The following is a 21,858-nucleotide window of genomic DNA, read 5'->3' on the forward strand; positions in this document are numbered from 1 at the left end:
TTGGGGCTGCGTAAGGATGTATACATGTCCACACCTCCACAGACTGCTCAGTTCCAGCATCTTGGGACTCTTGGGTGAAGCACTTAACAACACAAGCCAAGATTCGAGGCTGCAGAATCTGAGGGAAGCGTACGCCTTCGGATAAACCAGAAAGACCCCTCCCAGGGCTCACAGGACCCCAGAGGTCTGTGCTAACACACACCCAGAGCTTGGCTCCCTTAGCCTCAGCTGAATTTGCCTCCATTCTTCTTGAGGCTCCCAGGAGCTAGATTCTCTTTATTGCTTCTTCCATTATATATATATATATATAAAACTTTTAAGATAGGCACAGAGTCCTTCCAAGAAGGGACCTAGAATCTGCCTCTTCACCATGTCCCCACACTGACCCCAAAACGGCCCCCAGGAAACACCCAGATCCTGTCACCTTCTCTTGCCCATTAGTCCTGCTAGAGACATGCTGTTAAATTCAAAGGTTTCTACAAATAAATTTGGGAGAACTCTAAAATCCATACTGAACAAATTTCTTCCCTGCAGGACTTCTCGGAGCCTTTACTGAGTTTACGTGTGCCAATCTGTGAGTGCTACATTTCGGGGATACAGAATCTTTTTCTGTGGAGCACCTCAAGAAACTAATGCTCACAGGAGTAATTTTTAGGGAAGCGTTTCTGCAGATTAAAAGACATCTAATCCCCCAGCCTAGGCAGCACCAAGTGTTTTTCTTTTCCTATATGGGCCTCTCGCCAGCCTGCTCCTTCCCTGTAGGTGAGCTCTGCCTGTGTGCGTACATTCCTCTAGCTCTGGTTACCAAGAGTCCAGAATGACCTCCACCTCCTCTCCCCAGGCCCCCTGGGTTCCCACTGACACAGTCACAGAGCTTTCCCCCTTGACAGTCTTCCCAGGCAAACATGACTGAGCCTCAGTGTCTTGCTCTGCCTTCAAGCTCTGCCTCTAGGACCCACAAGCAGACCCCTTACGCTCCATGTTGCAGGCAGTAGAGTCCCTCATGTGCCTTCCTCGGATACTCAGATGGGAGGCACTGCAGGCACTCCCATGCCTGTGCTCTGACCGACGGTCAGGCTTTTGTCATGATGTGACCCAATGTGAAGGTACGTTCTACCAACCCCATCAGCTCATACTCCTGAGCGCATCCCATAAGCTCCACTTATCCTGAGCTCCCGGCTAGGCATTTCTTGAGACGGAGCTGGTGGTCCATGTCCACATGGATGGAGAGCAGGCTGCTCTAGCTCATACATCACTTCATCCACGCCTTCCCTGGTGTCATCCTGCAAGTCTGTGCTCCAGCTCCCAGCAGCTCCCATCCACTGGTACTGCCTCCCTGGACGGGCCATTGAGAGAAAGACTGGAGCAGGGCACATGCCTTTAATCCCAGGCATTAGAGGACAGCCTGGTCTACAGAGAGTTCCAGGACAGTCAAGACTATACAGAGAAACCCTGTCTTGAAAAAACAAAAAAAACCACAAAAACAAAAACAAAAAAAAAAAAAAAAGAGAGAGAGAGAGAGAAAGACTTGAAGCTTCTTCCAGACTGGGAAGAATGATTATCGATGTCTGCCAGAGCCTGTGAAAGGGCAGGTGGCACGTGTGCCTGTTAGTGACATCCTAAATCAGGGCTCCATCCCTTACCCTGCAGTCTGAAATCCTCTAACTGCAATCCTGCCTCCTGCATGTGACGGTGGCCAGACAGCCCACTGCCCCCTCGAAACCACTCTCCAGGTCACTAACACCTCCTGTCTGTCAAGTCCTGCGTTCTTCCCCCACCTCCATGCCTCCGTGCTCTGACATATCTGCCCATGTTGCCTTTAAGAAATGGACTCTGGAGCCAAGCGGAGGTGGCACACACCTTTAATCCCAGCACTCGGGAGGCAGAGCCAGGCAGATCTCTGTGAGTTCGAGGCCAGCCTGATCTACAGAGTGAGTTCCAGGACAGGCACCAAAGCTACACGGAGAAACCCTGTCTCGAGAAGCCAAAGGAAAAAAGAAATGGACTCTGGGGCTCTGGGACCTTGCACCCATTGCTTCTACCACCTTGTTACCACGGCCCCTCACTTGTTCCCACCCACGCATGCCTTCCTCCCCCAGCTCTGGAGCACAGCTTTGTCCTTGGACAGAACCCCGGGGGAGGCAGCCACACTGCCTACTAGCCACCACCACATGCCTTGACGCCTCCTCCTTTCTCCACAGTTCACTCTCTTGGGCTTGCCACCCCCACACAATCCTTCAGGCCTTGCATCTCGTGCCTTTATCCACACGAGTTGAACCACCATGTGCTCGGTCCTCCTAGTTAATACTCACTTTCCTTCCCAAATGAACATAGTTTATCATTTGTCCCAGTTGAAAACCATGATTCATCTTCATTATAAAGCTCAAATCCAACCAATGCTCAAAAGTATGGAAAAAGAAAGTAAAAAATCCCATCACCCAGATATAACTCCTAGCATTCTGGTGAACAGGCTTGCAGACATATCTCTATGCATATATACACATGGAGCGCCATGTATATAATTTTATAGCTAAGGAGTTGTATTATACATACTGTTCTCGCTGACACCTGCTTTTCCCGCTCAACAATATGTCATAGACATCTTTCTATGTCAATAAATAGAGCTTTACAAAATTATTCTAATTACTCCATAGTACTCCATTGTATGTGTGCATCGTCTTTATGTTCCTGGGTCTCTACTGATGATCACGCAGGATGTTGTCAAGATTTTCCTTGCATCAACAACGTCGGGATAAACATCCTCATACGCATCTCTTTGCTCATTTGAGTACATGTTAGCTCCTTAGACTAAACACTGATTGCTGCAATGGAGGAGACAGAAGTTCTAATTTTACCATGCTGCCCTTTAGAAAGCCTAACCACGAATGTCCAGTCTGTAGCCTGTGGGCCACACACAGCCCTGGATGGCTATGAGTAAGGCCCAGGCAAAAGTCATAAACTTTCTTTAAATGTCCTAAGTTTTGTTTTGCTTTTTGTAACTTTGTAAAAAAAAAAAAAAAAAAAAAAAAACCTGGACTGCACAGTTCTCAACTGTGAACTTCACAGATGACAAGATCGTGCTGCATTGTCAAGAGGTCAGCCTCCCCTGGCCCTGCACCACTGCCGGCCACAGAAGCCACGCTCTAGCACCTGTCTGCTCCCACTCCCACCAGCCTGGGTCTTGTCAGCTTCAGAAACGAATGCTAGGCACAGAACAGTGGCTCACTGCTGAGATCACAAGTGGACACAAGAGTTACATGTCTTTTCATTTATCTTTGGTTATTTTCTTTCTGAACTGCCCGTTTATGTCCTTTGCCCATGTTGCCGATGAAATATTTATCTTTCTCTTAATAATTTGTAGATGCTCTTTGCACATTAAAGATAAAATTAAAATTTTCTGTTGCGTGTCCTTTCTGCACTTCCCTCTTTATTAATTTAATTTTTTAAAAGATTTATTTTTATTTTATGTGCACTGGTGTTTTGCCTGCATGTGTGTCTGTGAGGGTCCCAGATGCTGAGTGCCTTGAACTGGAGTTACAGACAGTTGTGAGTTGCCATGTGGTTGCACCCAGGTCCTCTGGAAGAGCAGCCAGTGCTCTTAACTGCTGAGCCATCTTGCAGTCCCCCTATTAATTTTATTTTATTTTATTTTGTGTGTGTGTGTGTGTGAGTGTGTGTGTGTGTGTGTGTGTGTGTGTGTGCGCGCGCGCGCGCGCGCGCGCGCATATCTACCACGTGTCTGGGTGCCTGAAGAGGCCAGAAGATCTCTGGAGCACATTACAGATGGCTGTAGGAGCTGAACTTACATCCTCTGAAAGAAGAAGAACAGCAAGTACTCTTAACCACTGAGTCATTCTCCCCAACTTCCACCCTTCCTTCTTTGGAGGCTGGCCTCAAGCTCATTCTGCAGCTGGCAATGACCCTGAAACTTTGTTGTTGTTACTGCTATTGTTGTTATTTTAACAATATCTTACGATACAGTCCAGGCTGGCCTGAAACTGACAGAGATCCTCCTGCCTCTGCCTTCCAAGGGCTAGGACTAAAGATGTGTGCCACCACACATAACCCTTAATTGTTTGCTTGTTTAATGTACTTAAGTTCTTAATTCTCACATAGTCAAGTTTATTAACTTTTTACATTTATTTATGGGCCTCCACACACATGTAGAGGTCAGAGGACAATCTGTGGGATTCCATTCTCTCCTTCTACCATGGTCCCAGGAACTGAACTCATCTTTCCCAGAACAAATTTATTATTTTTTTATGACCTGTGGGTATCATGGTATGCTTAGAAGAATGTGTCCCACCTTAGGATGAACAAAATATTTATTCATTTACATCACCACGGTCTCCACAGCCTGATATGACCACAGTAGGCTAAGAACTCTATTATGTTATAACTGGCCCATCTTTCCTGCTCAATGAAATCTATAAAATCATCCATATCATCCCAATTCAATTGAAATGCCACTTTATTGTGCATTTAAAAAAATCCCCTTAAATATCTGGATCCATTTCTGGACTTTCCATTCTGTCCCAATGACAGAATGGAGCTGTTCTTAACATGAGAGTTTTAATGAGTGTCCTTTATAAAGCATACTAATATCTGATAAATATTCATTTTCTTATCTTTAGAATTTTCTGACTTTTCTCATTTTTTAATCTCTTTCAGATTAGCTTTAAGATTATTTTGTCAAATTCAACGCCAACTTTTTCTGGAGCTCTTGGTTATCTCATATTTTCAGTTGTAAGCCTAGTCTTTAACAGCTGAGCGATTTCTCCAGCCCAGAGCTCTTGGTTATCTTAATTTCATACATTCATGTGGGAAGAGCTGGTACCATTGTGGTCTCAAAGCTTCCCAAGGCAGCTAGGAGTGAGCTGTATCCACTTGCCTCTGTTCTGTTCTCAAGTTTTCTGGTTTTCTTCATGTGATACCCCAGTTCTGACCAAGTTCATCTCTAGGTATGCTGTGGTTTGGGTTCCTTCACACTGTGGAAGAGCCTTTTCATTTAGATAGCCATGTTATAAATATAAAACCTCCAGGGCATGGTAGCACATGCCTTTAGTCTCGGCACTCAGGAGGCAGAGGCAGGCAGATCTCTTCAAGTTTGAGGCCACATAAGTCAATTTTGGGTCAGGACATCCATGATTGCATAGTGAGACCCTGTTTTGTCTTGTTTTGTTTTAAAAAAGGAATAAGAAGAAGACATGGGGGAAGAGGAAGAGAAGAAAAGAAGAAGGAAGGAAGGAAGGAAGGAAGGAAGGAAAGAAGGAAGGAAGGAAAAGGGAAAAGAAAAACAACCCAGTAGATTTTACTTTTTTGTTGTTGCTATTTTGGTATTTTGAAACCAGGTCTCTCTACATAGCCCTCGCTGTCCTGGAACTCTCATTATATAGACAAGGCTGGCCTCAAGCCCACAGAGATCCTCCTGCCTCAGCCTCCTGAGTGCTGGGATTAAAGGTGTGCACCACCATTCCCAGGGCTTGTGAGGACATTTACTAAACTCTTTTTTTTTCTTCCAGCTGTTTTTCAGGAATTGTCTTGGAGTTTCCAGACAATAATCTGACCCTCACATCTAAGACCATTTGTTCACCTGTCCAGTATCTACACTTTCTAGTCAAGATTTGTGTCTGCTTGCAATGTTGACTTCAGGAAAAACACTCTAAAAGTGAGGTGTTGCTCGGTGACAGACTTAGAAGGTACAAGGTCCTGAGTCAGTCCCCAGCACCCTACCCAATAGGTAAACAGACAGACAGACAGAGTAGGTGGGTAGATGAATAGATGCTGCTGCTGTTGAAGATAGATAGATAGATAGATAGATAGATAGATAGATAGATAGATAGATAGATGATAGACAGTGGGTAGGTGGGTGGGTAGATGAATAGATGAGGAAGAGGAAGATAGATGATAGATAGATAGATAGATAGATAGATAGATAGATAGATAGATAGACAGATAGACAGACAGACAGACAGACACATGATAGACAATAGTTACCCTGTATGGTTTCTGACTGATGAGCATATAACTAGGGTTTTGTTGGCCCAATGTCCTTTGTCCCCTCTCAAGCCTTGTCATCTCTACCCGAGTCTAACCTCTATTAAAGTGTCACCTACATTATCAGAAACACGATGAAGAAGGCAGAGTCTGACATCGGGTGGCCTGAGTTCAAGACCTGATTCTGTCATTTACCAATCCTATGATCTAGTCAAGTCACACAAGATCTTTGAAAGTCAAACTAAAATGGGGTGGGACAGGCCCAGGCTCTTTTAGGGATTAAATGAGGGAGCACACATAAATGTACTGGTAACAGACTCGGCACAGATCAGTAAATGCTAACCTTTTGTGTCCCCTCCTCACCCCACTTCCCGATCCAACCTAATGATGCCCCCACGTGAGGCCGAGCGTCCCCAAGTCTGTCCTCTCATGCTTTGCTGTCCCGCCCTGCCCTGCTACGGTCACTCCCCACTGCTTAGAGAGTCGCCCAGGTTCCTTCCCAAGCCTGCCCTGAGGCCCTCTTTCACCAACCCCAGCCTTCCCTCCCGTCCGGTCCTCCGGCACCCGCTGTCACCTCCATCGCAGCACAAACTCCGACCGACCTTTAGCTCCAACACCAGCGCTCTCGCTAACTGCTACTTTATACCACACAGCCTCTCGCTTCCCCGTGCAGACCCCTCCGGTAGCCCGTGTCTGATTTATATGGCAAATGAGACCCAAAAAACTAAATCAGAATGAATAAAACAGATTTACTACCTCACTTACTAACTGCTCTGGATATAATGGGTTCTCAGGCACAGTTTGATCAGGATCAGACAATTTGTCTGTGCTTTTTCTAGATTCTTCCTCCATGTCTTGGCTAGACCCTCGGGTCACTATGTCTGTGAACAGTTGTCTGCCAGAAACGAACGTCTCGTGTTTCTCTTTCAAACCCAGAGAGAGAGAGAGAGAAAATGGCCATTTCCTAGGACTCTTGACAAACACCTCTACTTTCTGCCTAATGAGGCCACTCATTCCCTGTGACCAAGGGACCGACTGTGCCTGTGATTTGGTTGAGAAACAACAAAGGGAAGGATTCTTCTTGCTTACCCAGGGCAGGAGGAAAGACATCCCAGAGTCCCGCACGCTGCTGCTCCTCCGGATGCCAGGCTCTCCAGCCTCCCTCCCTCACCTTGTGGGGAGCTGAGCTTCCTTTAGACCCAGTCCTCTGTCAACTGTGTGGCCTTGTCTTTCCAGCTCCCAACTCTCTTGCTCTCTGCTCCCCACTGCCATGGATAATTTACTTATTCAGCCATTTGTCCCATCTCCCCAACCACAGAACTGACGGAGGTCTGTACACGAATCCACACAAGCTGGCCCCTCTGGCCTTCCCCACAATCCTGTGAGACTCAGAGACACTCAGTGAGGTGCCCTATGTCACACAGAGAGAAGTGCTCGCCTCCCTGCCCCAGGCACCTCCTCCTTTTTCCTAGTTCACCTCAATTTTTAGAGCATCTAGTCTTCCAGCAAAAAGTACAGAGAAAGTTTTCTTGCCAGACAGCAGTTTTGAAGATTTGTGTGACAAGGCCGGGTAAAATTCAAATGACTCCGGCTGATTTCATCTGCTTGGGGCTGGAGTGGTAAATCAGGGCAGCCCAGGCTGCTGAGGCCGCCCCAGAAACACACCAGGCGCTTATGAGGCAATCTGCAGGTGAGGCCCTACAAGTAGGTTCTTCGGCCGGCTGGGGAGTTCCCCTCCGCTGCATGTCAATATGTTTGGAGGGTCCCACAGCCCTCAGTGCTATGACCTATATGTTCTGCCAAAAGCCTTCCTTTCTAGGCTGCAGTCTTCCGTCCCACGGCCAGAGGTGGGTCCCCAGTCAGGGGAACAAAGGCCAGCCTGGGCCAAACTTTCACTGAAACTGTGCCTGGGTGCCAGGCGCTTACACCCCCATGACCTCATTCCATCTCCCTAACAACTTAATGAGGCAGGTTGGCCAGCCATCCCCAGCTTGCAGGTGACTTAACTGAGGAGCAGAGCTATTAAAATACCTTGCCCAGGGTCATTACACATCTAAGAAGAGGAGGCAGAGATGCAAACCTAGACTCTCGAGACTCCCAAGTCCTCGTCACCTTGGCCCCACCCCACCAGGAAGGGAGAGCTCAAGGTCTGAGACCTGAGATGGTGAGCTGAAGAGGCTGAGGGGAGGTGGTCCCTCCGAACAAATGAAGGTGTCCCTTACAAAGGGGACATCAAAGCTGCACTTATCAAATAATGTGTGCAATACATTCTGTGTTTGTGGGGGCCACGTGCCAGGTACCCAGCATCCATCCTACCACACTCTAAGTAAGCAGTAGACATTCCATGAGCCTCTACAAATTTACCAATCAACTCCTGGGGAGGAAAAAAAAAGAGAGAGAGAGCTCTGATTTGGAGCAGCTGCCACTTGCTGGGGTATAAATACTGCAGTGATGGTCAATTCAAGCTACCAAGGGGGATGTTCCAGAACAGAGTTAGGTAGGAAGCCCTTGATCAGTTCTACAAGCCATGGGACCCCGCCCCAGCAAACTGCATCCCGTGACAGGGGACACAAAAATGTCACTCCAGTCAAACCCACCCTCCACGGTGTTCTCACGGGGACATTCTCTCCCCAACTCAGGTCCCCTGAGACACAGTGGAGACCTTAGTCACAGCTCCTGATGTCATCTCTAGAGGGTGGGCTCCTCAAAATTCAAAATGCCCAGGACAGGAGGCAGAAGAATCGACTGACTGTCCCTTAGGTGAAAACTGTGGAGAGCAGCATCCCACAGCCAAGGACCCTGACGAGGAGACATGTGAATGAGGCACACGCGTGTTCCACTCAACGTTACCAAACCACAACCGAGCCCTGGTCTCCCTAATACATGTCTCTCCTGCTACACCTCCTGTGTCTTCCCTCCCTTCGCGCCTGTCTCCAGCCAACCAGAGTGCCCCATTTATTCCACAGCCTATACCTGCGAGCAGGAGCTATCATCCAATGTCCCCACCCCCAGATCAGACGGCTACCACCTGTTGCTGATAGCACTGGTCTTTGCAGCTCTCCCCTGGGTCCGCCAACCCATCACCAAGCAGGCTGCAACAGCGGGGTCTTGTCGCTGCCACCCTTCAGTGGGTGGTCATGACCCAGAGGAGGGAACCAAAGCCCTGGGCACTGGCCTCTTCCTCCACCCCATGCCGGCCTTTATTCCTCAACAATCCCAGTTGGTTTCCTCAAATGCCTGGGTCTCACTTCCATCTACGACACTGGACACACCCAGTCTTGCCCAGGATGCCAGTTTACCCTCTCCTGAGTCCTTCCCTTTGCCTCGGTGGCTCTATTCAGGAGGGTAACCCAGAGTTTCAGAAGGCAGTTCCAAAGGGCCATGTTCCAGAAGTGCTGGCATTTCATGATCCCAGTGTCAACGCTTGGTAGTCAAGTCCCTCTGACTTTCTTCGTGGGATTCTGCAAGTATTCTTTGGGCTCCGAGACCCAATTCCAGAATTTTGAAGATGGAAAATCTTGAGGCCCAGAGAAGGAAAGGGATCTGCCCAAAATCACACAGTAAGCCAAAAGGGCAGAACCAGCATGAAGATGACACATTTGCCTCCCAGGACGGGGCTCCCCGCCCCCCAATCTACTTATTTATTTTCTTAGTCTTACAGTTTCCAAGCTGAGCCTCCCACACCAACACACATAGGCAACCCACAACCACGGCCACCTGTTCAGCCTTAGCTCCTCCTACCCAAGCCAGACCCACCCTTCCGACCTCTGTTCTGTTCCTCGGCGGCGGCGATGCTCTGCTCTGGACCGCCTGCATCTCCCACAGCCCTCCCCTTCCAGGAAGCCTGCTCTGGCTGTCAAGCCAAATCCATGCACCCACACCCACCCACACCCACACAGGCATGCCCTTCCCCAGAACACCCCTGTCTGTCAGAGCGCAGCCGCGAGAGGACTCGGCACACTCACATGCTTCCTTACCAGGCGCCATGCTCACTGCTCGGGGACAGCCACTGTCTCCTCATCGTCCGTCCTTCCTCTTCGGCCTCCTGTCCTCCAGCTCAAAACACAACTGTGCCAGGTCACAATATGTAGCCACACAGCACAGCAGACAAGGTCAGACGGATGGAGGCTCATATCCCAGTCCTGAGTATCCTCTGGGGATCCGCTGGGCCTGACTCCAGTGGGGCCTCAACCTTCTCAGTCTGTGCAATGGTCCCTTCCCAACCAGGGCTCTTAGGGAACTGAATGAGCAGCCCCACACTGCGAGCCTCGAACTCAGTCAGCTCCTAATAAAGGTGATCTTCCTTCCCACTGCTCTTCACAGTGACCCCCAAAAGCCTTGGGAGGCAGGGGCCAACTCATACACTCTCTCTCACTGCCCTTCTTCCTCAAGAGGCAAGGAGAGGCCTGTGTGCATTTCCAAACCCTTTCCCCACCCCCAGCAATCTGCTTTAACCTTCTTATCACAAATGCCTTGTTTATTTCAATATCATCCGTTTTACTTTTCCGTTCGTGAAAAAAAAAAAAAGGGAGGGGGAGAGAGAGAAAAAAAGGAAAAAAAATCACAAAAACAGATTTAAGAGGAAAAAGAAGGCTTTAATGAGTAAAACTGTCTGCAGCCCTGTTTCTCAGGAAAAAGTGGCTGTGATCCTGGCAGAGCCAGGGAGACTCAACAGCTTCCCTGCAGGGCAGCTGCCAGGAGAAGTGCATTTTGGAGTGGAGCAGAGTCTCCAAATTCAACAGCATGTCTCCCCGCCAGGCGCTTCCTGTGCCCAATTCAGCTTGGCAGGTGACGGAGCTCTAGCGGAGACGACGCAGCCCCAGCGGGAGCAAGGCTCAGCTCCCGGCTGCCACCCGACTCCAACAGAGCAAAGAGCAGAGCGGGGCCTGGCCCACATGGGCCCCGGGACAGAAGGAGACAGGCAGCTGTGAAGAGGGGGGACGTCCCTGGCCTGCGCCACAGGGACCAGGCCTCTCTCTGGGCATTTCCCTTAGCCTGTTTCTTCCCCTCAAGGGAAGATAGCTGGATGGGTATAAGGATCAGTCCCAAAGCATACTGCTCACACCAAAACTCAGAAATGGAATCTTTCTCCCCCCTCCCCAGGAGCAGGGGAGGAGAACAGAAGACTGGGGGTAAATACATTTGCTGCTCTTGCAGAAGACTGGGGTTCAATTCCCAGCGCCCAAATCAGGAGAATCATGACCACCTGTAACTCTGCTCCAGGGAATCCCACACCCTCACTGGCTTCTATGGATACTGCGCACGCACACGCGCACACGCACACACACACACACACACACACACACACACACAAATAAAAATAAAATGAATATTAAAAATGCTTTATAAAAGATGTCATTTGGGGCCTGCTCTAGATGGAATGTCGGGGCCAGACTCCAAAAGAAAAAGAAAGGCTGAGTCTGTTGCTCTGTTGATAGAGTGTTTGCCTAGCATGCATGAAACCCTGGGTTCGATCCCCAGCACTGCATAAACCAGGTATGGTGGTACATGCCTATGATCCCAGCACTCAGATAGATCAGGAATCCGAGGTCCTCTCTGGCTAGATAATAAGATGAAGCCAGCCTGGGCTATGTAATTCATATATATATACATGTGGAGGGTGGAGAGAGAGAGAGAGAGAGAGAGAGAGAGAGAGAGAGAGAGAGAGAGAGAGAGAGAGAGATGGGAAAACAGAAAATGGCCTCGACTTTCAAATATGGACACTAGGGACCGCAGCAAAACGCAGAAACTGAGGCTGGGCAGTGGTTTGCTCCTTTGACCCAAACAGGAAACCTCGAATTAAGGTGACCCAGCTGCAGGCTGCAGGGACCTCCTGCAGATGGCCCTTCTCCCAAATGAGCATCCTGCGCGCTGCGGCTAAACCTAAACCAGCTCTGTGCCCTCACAGGAGTCCTTGGTGTCCCCATGGGTCATGAGAGGCCTTATCCAACATCTTCAGAGGCCACAGGAGAGGGTATAAAGGTCAAGCAAGGCTAGGTTTGAATCCCAGGCCATTTAGTTTCCCAGAACTTCATTTCTCCTCTGGGAAACTGTCCCATGATGTAGACTGCCACACCTAGGACACAAGCTTGTGAGGATTAGGTAAGACCATGTGTGGCCTATTAGCACACACCTGGTGCTCAGTAAGTAACGCCTCCTTTGCGGCCCTTGCTGGCTCATGGGCTTCACTGACCAGTCACTTAGCTAACGATCTGAACATGCCATTTTCTGTTTTCCCATCTCTCTCTCTCTCTCTCTCTCTCTCTCTCTCTCTCTCTCTCTCTCTCTCTCTCTCTCTTTCCACCCCCCACATGTATATGTATGTATGAATTACATAGCCCAGGCTGGCTTCATCTTATTATCTAGCCAGAGAGGACCTCGGATTCCTGATCTATCTGAGTGCTGGGATCATAGGCATGTACCACATGTGCCCAGTCTTGGTGAAGCCACACTGCCTTCTCTCTCAAGTACCACAGATTTCCTCATGCATGTCAGACCTCAACACCAACTCAACCTCTTCTCAAAGTTTGGCTCTCTCCATTTTTTTTCCCTGGTTTTTCCGGACAGGGTTTCTCTGTGTACCCCTTGGCTGTCCTGAAACTAGCTCTGTAGACCAGGCTGGCCTTGAACTCACAGAAATCCACCTGCCTCTGCCTCTCAAGTACCAGGATTAAAGGCATGCAGCACCACCACCGCCCTGTGGCTCTTTGTTTTTTAATCAATTTTTAAACATCTATTTTGTATGTATGTACGTATGTGCATACTCATGTGCACATGCATGTGGAGGTCAGATCTTTCTATCCACCATGTGGGTTCTAAGGATCCAACTCAAGCCACCAAACTCAGCAGCACGTGCCTTTATCCATCGAGCCATCGTTGAGCCACATCTTTGGGTCTTTCCTATTTGATCCTCTTAGGACAGTCTCCTCTTCCCAGCCCTGGTTAGGCTTTTGGGTTCCATTTTTGGGTTGTTTCTGTTGTTTTGTTTGGCAGGGACAGGGTCTCATTACAAAACCTTGACTGACCTGGAACTCACTTCAATAGACCAGGCTGGACCAGAACTTAGAGCAATCCTTCTGTTTCTATACCCTGCATGCTGTGATCACAGGTATGCACCACCAGGCCCATTAAATTCTGTTGTCTTGTCAGGCAGTGGTGGCGCATGCCTTTAATCCCAGCACTCGGGAAGCAGAGGCAGGAGAATCTCTGTGAGTTCGAGGCCAGCCTGGGCTACAGAGTGAGTTATAGGAAAGGCTCCAAAACTACACAGAGAAACCCTGTCTCAAAAAACAAAAATAAATAAATAAATAAACAAACACAAAAATCTGTTGTCTTGTTTTGCTTTGTTTACGTTGTTGTTTAATAAAAATTACAGTTGGAGGGGGGGTGCGCATGCTTTAATCAGCATCGGAGAGAGCAGCGATCTCTGTGAGCCAGCCTGGTACAATGATTCCAAAAGCAAAGCTACACAGAGAAACCCTGTCTTGAAAAAAAAAAAAAAAAATTACAGTCGGGATGAGAGATTGATCCTTCCACAGAATAAAAGGAAAAGAAATGCTTCTACTTCTGAGGAAGCCAAGGGGCAGAGAGGTGGCAAAACCCCTCCAAGGTCACACAGCAGGTCAATGTAATCACAAAGCCCAGCTCGGTCAGACTCTGGACACCACATACTCATCACAGGGTGGTCTGAAGTAGTAGCTGACCTCTCAGCCTGCTGCACTTGGCTTTTGGTCCAAGCTCCAGCTGAGCATCATCTGTGTACTATCCTTCACGGGAGGGCCACTCCTCATCCCACCTCCCAGCAGCTCTGTGCCCACTACCCTCAGCTAGCAAGACTCTGGCACCAATTCCATGGCTCTCCATGAAGACAGGGTAGTGGACCCTGCATCCTGGCCCTATAAACGGTCTTCCTGCGATGGCCAGTCTCAGTGGTCAACTTGACCACAGCTGGAATCAGCTAAAACCCAAGCAACAGAGCACGCCTGTGAGGGATTTTCTTTGTGGGATCATTAGAGGGGGAAGACCCACCCCCAAATCTGGACTACATCTTCTGGGGGCAATCCACATAAAAGGTCATGAAAGGAAGGCGCTTTCACCTTTTACCTGCTTTGCTCTCACTCTTGATGGCAAGTTTATCTATCCTGCTGCTGAAGCATCCCTTTGCTGAACCTCCTTCTTCCTAAATCCAATGTAAACTGAAGACTTGCAGCTCTCTGGGATCTCCCTAGGGCTCCAGCACCAGACTGGGACAGTTGAGACCTCCAGGGCTTTGGAATGAACAGCTACCATATCTTATTGTGCATTGTATATTATATAGTAAATTAATATATATTAACTTATTATTACATATAAATTATTATGTCGTATCAGTTCTGTTGCTCTAAAGAACCCTGACTAACCCAGTTCCTAACGCTAAGCCATGGACTCCTCCACTAGCCAGGCTCAGGGCCAGCTGGTCCTTCTTCCTCAGTCATTTGTCAGGCTCAGGCACCTGCTGCCCCCCATGGCTACACTCCAGCACTGACAACCAGCTTTCACCCTCCTGATCATGCGCCCATCCTGGGATGTCAAACCAGGCTGCGGCTTGTAGAGTTTCTGGACGTGTATGGCACAGACCCACCAATGGCAAGAGGAGAAATAATTCTGGGGCCAGCCCTGGAACTCAGGTCTATGGCCACCATGGGGACAACCAGTGAAGGAAAAGACTCCTTAGAGTCATGAGAACACCACCTGTGAGTCTGTGTACTGCATCCAGGCAAAAGGCCCAGAACCTGAAGCCTCCATCGAAATCCTGCCCCATGGGAACAGAGCGCTGGAGCAAGCCCAGCCTGCTTCCTATCACAGTTACCCACACAATCAAAACTATAGCCATTGGCAACCACGCCCACAAGCACACTTACACTGAACACTATGAGCCCACTCAGGCCCCTGTGACTCACAGAAGCCCACCTGTTAATCTGGTGAATGTGGGTGAAGTACCTGCCGCCTCCCAACACTATGCTAAGTATTGGGAGACATCAGTGGAAAGACCACACCCACCATCCAGACACAATAACATGCACTTGTATCCCAGCACTTGGGAGGCTGTGTATTCAAGTCTGGCCTGGGCAACCTTGCAAAATCCTGCCCCTCCTCTCCCCCGAAAAAGCCCACCCATTGTGAGGGATGCCAGGAACCAAATACAACTTCAAAAATTTTTTTTTTAAATCTTAAATGACTGAGCCGTTTGGCGTATTGAAGTGTGATGGTTAGCCTTAATGGTCAATCTGACATAATCTAGAACCACCTGGGAAGGACGTCGCAGGGAGGGGCTGTCTTTGTTAGGTTGGCCTGTAGGCATATGGGGGCTGGGGCTTGAGGGGAGGGGTGTAGACTGTCTTGATTGAGTTAACTGATGAGAGAAGACCCAGCCCTCTATGGGTGGCACCATTCCCTAGGCAGAGGTCCTGAACTGTCTGGGAAAATGGAGCTGTGAACAAGCAAGGAAGCAAAAGAGTATGTATGCATTCATTTCTCTGTGCTCTTGACTATAGGTGTGATGTAACCAGCTGTTCGAAGTCTCTGCATTGACTTCCCCACAGTGGTGGGCTGTAACGTGGAACCGTGAGCTAAGATAACCCTTTCTCCCCTAAGCTGCTTTTTTTTTGGGGGGGGGGTCAGGGTGTGTGTGTGTGGTTTTTTTTTTTGTTTGTTTGTTTGTTTTGTTTTGTTTTGTTTTTATCACATCAACAGAAATAAAACTAGAACAGAAAGTAATGCAGGGAGGAAAAAAGGAAACCTTATTCTAACTACAAGAATTGGAAAGTGGGCGGTGGGGGTAGGTGGCAATTTCAAGTGGCATGGTCAAGCCATCAAGAAGAGTGCCACTTGAGGGACTGCTTGGGGGAGGGGGTGATAATGTCATTCAATCACTTGTCCATAACACTAAGGCCACTCTCTGCCAGAGACAGTTTCAGTAGTGGGGACATTCATAGAGAAACCCGCTACAGCTCCTACCCTCAAGGATGTTTCCATTCGGTCATCCATCTGGTAGAGAACCCGTAAGCAAGCAGACCCATGAGTACCCATCATGTCCAGACGCAGCCCAGGCTCAGAGAACTTAAAAACAGCATTAAGAAGGAAGCTGAAGCAGCTTTCTGCTCCTATGACTTGATATCACAAGCAAGGCAATTGATAAAGAAAAGAATTTGTTTAACTCGTCGTCGTCTTGGGAATCTGACAGCCACCAAGTATGGTAGTGCAACACCTTTAGTCCCGTCACTAGGATGGAAGAGGCAGGGTTACCTCTGTGAGTTAAAGGCCAGCCTGGTCTACACAGCAAGTCCCAGGGACAGCCAGGACTACATAGAGAGCCCCTGTCTCAAAACAACAACAACAACAAAAAGATCTGGCAGCCACATCTGGTGAAGTTCTCGCTGTTGGGAACTCCACAGAGTTCCATTGGTTGGCAAGAGGGACTGAGTTTCCTGCGGTCTCTCTTCCTCTTCCTATGAGGTCCCCATCCCCCAGGCTCAGGGCCTAGCGCTTATGACCTCATTAAACATTCTTAGCCTTCCCAGAGGTCACACTGCAGAAGCCAGTCAAACTTAGCTTCTACCTTGTTCAGTGTCACAGTATGGGATACATTTTAAAATCATACTACAGGTGTGATGACACTCATGGGTAATCCCAACACTCGAGAGGCTGAAACAGGAAGACGGTACATCAAAGTTAGCCTGAGCCTCAGAAAGCTGGAAAAATACACTATTCAACATAAACGTCGGCGGGGGTGTCAGCTACAGCGGGGGGGGGTGAGGAGCCGTGCAATCAACTTTAAGCAAGGACGGTCTCTGGCCTCACCTCACTGATCCTTCCACAGAGCAAGGCCACCCACAGGTCACCCATCAGAATCATGGCTGCACACACAGGCATGTGGAGCATCCTCTGCTGTGAAAGGTACACACACACACACACACACACACACACACACACACACACACGTCTCAGCAGCTAAAAGTAAGGCTCAGAAAACTCTTCAAGACACAGATATAGAAAGTAGGAGAGACGGACCAGTCTGAGACCTTCAACAGCCAGTTTCCATGTTCTTGACTCTCACTCAGCATCAACGAAGGCCTCAAGCTTGCAAACACACGAAAGCACACATGAGCTGCAAATGTAGTGGTAAGGCACATTAGCACAACTGAAGACTGAAATCTGCTGGACCACATGTAGAAAAGGACTGACTACAATTTCCTTGACATTACACACACTCATACAAAAACAGGTGTGTATACACACACACACACACACACACAATAGATAAATTAAAACTTAATTTAAAAAAAAAAAGACAGGGCGGTGGTGGCACACGCCTTTAATCCCAGTGCTCGGGAGGCAGAGGCAGGCGGATCTCTGTGAGTTCAAGGCCAGCCTGGTCTACAGAGTGAGTTCCAACACAGCCAGGACTCCACAGAGAAACCCTGTCTCAAAAAAAAAAAAAAAAAAAAAAAAAAAAAAAAACAAACAAAAAAAAAACCATAAAAAATAATTAAGAAAGAGAAATGCAGGGCCCACAAGATAGCCCCGTGGCTGAAGGGACTTGCCACCAAGCCTGACAAACTGAGTTCAATCCTTGGGACTCACACAGTGAAAGATGAGAACCAACGTTCACAACTATCTCCTGACCTCCGCTTACACGCTATGACACAGGTGCACCCACACACGTACACACACACAGATAGATGGATGGATGGATGGATGGATGGATAGATAGATAGACAGACGGACGGACGGACGGACAGACAGACAGACAGACAGATAGATAGATAGCCAGAGGTCAGTCTTTCGTGCACCAAGGCAGGTGAGGCCTGGAGGGTCTCTGACAACCACAGCGTCCTTGTCCCTGGTCCCCCTCCCTCCCACTCATCACTGCTGTCCTAATCACAAATTAACTTCCCTCCTCCCTTAACCTGTGGCCATGAGTTGTGTCTGCATATACATCCATCACGTGTAAAACTGGTTGCGTGTGATTGGAAATGAGTGGGCACATTTGCACGTAAGCATTCACACACGAGCCAGCATGAATGGGGAGTCTGCAACCTTTGTGTGCATGCATGTGTGTGTGCATGAACGTATGTGTGATATGTGTATGTGTGTTGGTGTGCGTGTGTGTAATTCGTGTATGTGTGCATAGGTGTGTGTATGTAATTCGTGTATGTGTGTATAAGAGTGTGTGTGTGTATGTGTGTGTGTGTGTGTGTGTGTGTGTGTGTGTGTGCAGGCTCCCAGCAAGTTGGGAAATTTATCATCTAAATCTTGCTTCCCAGGGGATGAGAGGAAGTGAAGCCAAGTTCAGGTTTAAATCACACCCCACAGGCGGGGAGAGGCTCCCTGGCCTTGCATGATTACCTGCCTGTGCATAGCAGAATGGCAGACCGGGCTGGCAAGCAGGAGGCAGCGAGCCCATCAGCAGGGAGTCATTTGTTGTCTCCAGGCCCCTGGGACCCGCTGGGGCTGCTCTAGGAGCGGGAGACCCGAGTCGAGTGACAGCTACAAGCGCATGCCCAACCCGGTGCTGGGGAGTCTGGGGAGTCTGGGGAGTCGGAGGCACGCTGGCCTGCAGCTCTGGAAAGCAAAAGGACAGGGCCAGAGAGAAGCCCCAGGCTTCTTAGACTGGAGGAAGGGATCAGGCAAGGAACAGGATAAAGAGAGCAGGTCCAGGCTGAAGGTGGCACAGACCAGGGCAGGCCAGCCCAACCTCTTCTCTGTCCAGGGAAGTGTGGCCTCAGAGCCCCAGGCAGCTTGAGTCTCCTTCCTCCCAAGGACAGTCACCTCTCCTCTCCTCTCCTCTCCTCTCCTCTCCTCTCCTCTCTCCTCCCCTCCCTCTCCTCCCCTCCCCTCCTCTCCCATATCCTCCCCTCCCTTCCCTCCCCTCCCCTCCTCTCCCCTCCTCTCCCTTCCCCTCCCCTCCCCTCCTCTCCCCTCCCCCCCCTCCCCTCCTCTGTCTCAATTGCTCCCTGCCCTACCCTAGCTCTCAGTTCCGAGGATTCTGTTGCCTCGTGTGGGACTGTCTGACTTCATCTCTCCATCATCCACCTCACTCTTTTCACATGCCTCTGCATCCCTGATCTCAACATTTCCCTCTACAGAGCACCTTGTCCCCTGGGACCTAGCTTACACCCCACCCTAGCCTCCCGGTGCATTTTACCCCACTGGAGTCTCTTGCCCACCCTTCCTTTGGGGCAGGCTGGGAACAGAAGAGTTGAGATTCTCCAGCACACCAAAAGCAGATCTCTGTGAGTTGGAGGCCAGCCTGAACTACATAGCAATTGCCAAGCCAGACAGGCTACCTAGTGAGACCCTGTCTCAAAACATAGAAATACTAATTAATATTAATTAAAATTCCAGTTCACAGATGAGGAAACTGAGCTCCCAAAACTTCCCCATGGCTATGCAACTGACGAGGAATTAAAAACCCAGGTCTTGCCATGCTTGGCAGCATGTGCCTGGTCTATATAGTGAGTTCCAGGTCAGCCAAGGGCTGCATGGTAAAGCCTGTCTCAAACAAACAAAAAGTATTTCCCTCCACAACCAGCACTTTGTAACTTCACACTTAGCAAGAACACAAGCCGTTTACAATACTGCAAAACCAATGGAAAGAAGAACATGAGAACCCAGGTCCAGACAGTCTACCCCGCCTCAGAAAAATGACTGAAACAGCTTCCAATTAACTAAAGGACCTCGAAAACAGGAGGGCAGAGACAGCAAGCAGCCTACCCCTCCACAGACACCTACTCCTCCCCTCAAGTCTCAGCTGTCCCACCTCATATGGCTGGGTCTTGTTTGTCTTCAGACCGAGACTCTCACTGGGTGGCTGATCACACTCCTCCACCCTCAACTTGCTAGGGTCACAAGCAAGTCCCACTTCCTGACTCTTGTGTAAGTGCCCTCCAGGCCTCCCTCACCCCATCTGCACAGTAGCAGCAGAGATCTTACTGATACAGGCCCAACTCCAACAAATGCAGTGATTTCTCCTCTCCAGGACCCCAATCCCCAAAAGACCTTAGACACCAGCCGCAGGGAGCCCTTGTTCGCCTCAGGAGAATCACTGTGTTTCCAAGAACACTGGCCAGCTTCCAGTGTCCTGGCAGCTGGACAGTGACCATTAAAACCCTGGGCTCAGAGGCAGAACCCCATCTGCACAGGGTCCCACAGCCTCCACCGGGGCCTCCAGCCCCCACCTGAGAGGCGTAGGCACCAACGACCCGCCAGGGCCTGCCTATTTTCCTTTCTTTTCATTGCTAGCTCGGTGCATGGTTATAGACCCAGGGTCTCCACAGAGTAATTTACTGGCAGAATCTCTCCCAGAATCCAGCTTGAAACCAAGCTGTAAAAACAGCTTCGAGTGTAAATAATTCATGCAGACAATATGACTTTTTTATGTAAATTCGGTGCATTAACCCTCTATTATAATGATGGACGACAGATAGGGGCGACGTTGCCTTGGTAAGAGCTAATGGATGGCCGCCATAAATTCACTGCACATTTTATTGTGTTGCTGGAAATTGTGCCTTCAGGCAATGCTGTTTACTTTTATGTAAAACTCTAGGTTCCCTAAATATTACAAATATTTTACACCCAGCTCCTCAGCATTCGGGCTTTGCCCACAAATCAAGCTTTCTCCATGTGAGTTGTAATTAAAGGTTTGTTTTTTTGTTTTTTTTTTCCTGGGACAATTATCTCCAACTATAAAGAGAAATATTTTTCCCCTTTAGATGTTCCGTCATTGACTTATTAACAAATCCTTTGAAGAAGGAGGTAGGTGACTGGCGGTGGTACTTGGCAGGAGGTGGGTCTGCGGGCACTGGGGCGCAGTGGGTGCCAGAGTTCGGCAGCTGGCTTTTATGTCTGGCCGCCACTCCACTTTATTTACACATATGATATTCTGGGTCTTTCTCCCCCTCTTCCTTTCTATAATTCATGGCCGCTTTAGCAGGGTAATTCCTCTAGCCACCTTTCCGAGGGACTGGCCCCTGGCACGCCCCTGACCACACTCATCGGAGGACTTACTCGGATTGGACTGTCAGGCCTTGCTCCTCGAGAGGGTGCGATGTGGAGTCACTACAGCTGGCTGCCCACACACAAACCCCCCTGGTCCCCTGCCTGCCCTCACATATTGCCCAGAACTCCTTGGAAGGAAACCTGGGGTTTCCTACATCAATTCCCTTTCAACCCAAAGTGTTGGAAATGTCCACTGGACTCAGTTCTGCTTGGGCAGAAGTCGAGAGCATACCACGGTGTCTGTTAGAGGTCTGAGGAGAGAAAGGCCGGGACCTCAGAGGCTTCCTAATGAAGGGAGGCAACAGCTGGAGTAGCAGTCCTCTTTAAAAATAATCCTCACACTTGTTTATTGTTGTCATTAATATTAATGGACATGCTATTAATATTCATATAGCTGCATTAATATCATCCAGGAGCACCTGGGATCTCTAAGCACTCCTAATGGCATGTGGATTCAGCCTCCTGAGTCTCCCAACCCCCTGCCTAGCCACCCCACAGGGACAATGCCTGCTGGCCTACACAGGTTCCATCCTCCCCCTTTCCACCCACCTCCATCAGCTCTGATTGGCGCCCGCCCTTGGTAACTCACAGCCACTTGGGACACATCTCTAAGACCCAGGGGCTCTACTCCGAGGATGGGACCCTGTGCAGGCTGAGGACTCCTGGCATCTCCTCCCTCCCTAAAGGATGTAGGAAGTCTTCTGACAAAGGTGGTTCAAGAAAGATGGCTCAATTCCACCGCCCCTCCCCCTCCTGAGAGCTCAATTTCCTGCAGAGTCCAAAAGGAAAAAAAGACACATTGGCTAAAAACAAAGATGAAAT

Source organism: Peromyscus leucopus, chromosome 2, assembly GCF_004664715.2.
Source record: "Peromyscus leucopus breed LL Stock chromosome 2, UCI_PerLeu_2.1, whole genome shotgun sequence".
Lineage (NCBI taxonomy): Eukaryota > Metazoa > Chordata > Mammalia > Rodentia > Cricetidae > Peromyscus > Peromyscus leucopus.